The sequence below is a fragment of the Ctenopharyngodon idella genome, chromosome 1, assembly GCF_019924925.1.
Source record: "Ctenopharyngodon idella isolate HZGC_01 chromosome 1, HZGC01, whole genome shotgun sequence".
Lineage (NCBI taxonomy): Eukaryota > Metazoa > Chordata > Actinopteri > Cypriniformes > Xenocyprididae > Ctenopharyngodon > Ctenopharyngodon idella.
This window is the reverse complement of record NC_067220.1, coordinates 22,461,615-22,463,650: the sequence shown is the minus strand read 5'-3', so window position 1 is coordinate 22,463,650 and position 2,036 is coordinate 22,461,615.

Sequence of the window (2,036 nt, the reverse complement as noted above, 5' to 3'; positions counted from 1 at the left end):
TTCCCCCAATCAGATAACAGGAAAGTATGAAAGGCGGAACTTAAAAACATTTGTATCCAATCAAAGACTTCAAAAAGAGAAGTTCACAGGAAAGATGTTGACACATTGCGAAATGTCATATGATTGGTTAGTCAGTGATAGTAACAAGATTGAAGCCATGCCCTAGCAACAGTACGTGTGACTCAACCCCTAAATCGCTCATTGGTCTGACGTACCCTGTACTACCTGCTGATTGGCCAAAGGAAACACAGGGCGTGTTTTCTTATAACCTCGTTTACTGAACTATGCTGGCAGTGACAAAGTTGTCTCTGGAAGAACTCAGCGAAAGGAAATGTTTTTGAAATTCAAGTTTCTGATGCTTTACTGAGGCACTATCACATTAAAGTACTATTGCAACTCGCTGATTTACGTTTAAAAATAAAATGTAAATTAGCTTATATTTTTTAATTAAATGAAACCATCAAAGTTGACTGATACCCACTGATAGAAATGACGCAAAGGGCGCGGTCGACTCTGAAATGGTCATCCGTGTACTATTTCTTTCAAAGTGGCTACTTTCCTGAGGTTCAAAGCAGGCTATAACACGGACATTTTTTCTCAAATTAAGTGTTTAGGGGGAAAAAAATATATATTTTGTGTGTATATTTATAATATTTGCTTTAAAAACAATTTACAACAAATATTATGTTTTTAATTAATTGCAAAAAATGGCTAATAGGCCTAATACAATCCCACAAAAGCCTTTGATTTAAAATGATAGCTATCACAAGTTTTTCTTGCATTTTTTTCTTAGAAAGAACTTAGTATACTTGTTGATACTTTAACAGAAATTGCAAAACAACAGTTTTTAAAACCAAATGTTTATTTTGCAAGTCACACATGTATTTTATTAATTTCTCAAGGCTTTTAAAATGAAACATAAGGAATATGAGTTAAATTCATTATTTTTCCAGATTTATTTATTTTTATTTTATTTTTCATTATTAAATAAGCAGGTCACCCAAAACTGGAAATTCTGCCATTATTTACTCACTCTCATGTTGTTAATGAAGTAATCGTGGTTATGGTTTTGTGAACCATATCAACTGCTTCATTACAAAGATCAGACTCAAAATAATGATTAGGCCTAAGTCATTTCTGCCAAGGTGAGCTATAGGGTTTTAGTGAATACATAGTTTAAAAGAGTTAAAGTACCTCATGAAATAATGTCTTTTGTGTTCCTCAGGAATAAAAATCATACCGTTTTGAAATGACTCGAGGTTGAACATATAATGACAGATTATTCATTTTGGCTGAACTGGCCTATTCCTTTTAACAATATATTCCAGAAAGAGTATAAATATTGAGCTGAGGTGTTATCATCTATAATTATCATAGATCAGTGAAAAGGGTCAGTAAACACAGTATTTTTTAGACTTAGAAATGAGAGAGGGGAAAGAAGCTAGAGAGAAACAAGAAGAAGAATGAGGCAGAAAGCAGAAATCGCTGGCCTCTGCTCACTCTGTGGACAAAAAAAAAAAAAAAAAAACACAGCTGTTTCTAATTGGTAACTCGGCACCGACTGCTGACCTACATTCTGCTTTAGATTCTGAACTCAGCAAAGGAAAGAGAGAGGGAAAATAAGACAACACAGCGGTGAAGAAAGATGAGCATTGATTTGTGGAAAAGCTGAATAGGAGGTGACAGGAAAATATAAAATAAGAGAATTATTTGTCTCATTTATTAGTATAGAAATGATCTAAAAACAGCTTGAGTGATTGTTAGGATGAATGGGGGATGAACACTTAATTAACCCAAATGTTCACTTTCTCCTTGGAACTCACTCCAGCTCAAGACAACAATGTTGGCTGTTAGTGGGCAGTTAGATAGCACACTCCAACAGGTATTACAGTTCCCCTGGACACACTGGTCAGCTCGCCCATGTTTGAAAATCTTTATACAGCCCTGCATGATGCCCAAATGTCCATTTGGTTAATCCGGCCCTGCGTTTGTCATCTGTTATCCAAATGTGCTTCATTTCAGTGAAATCACAAAGT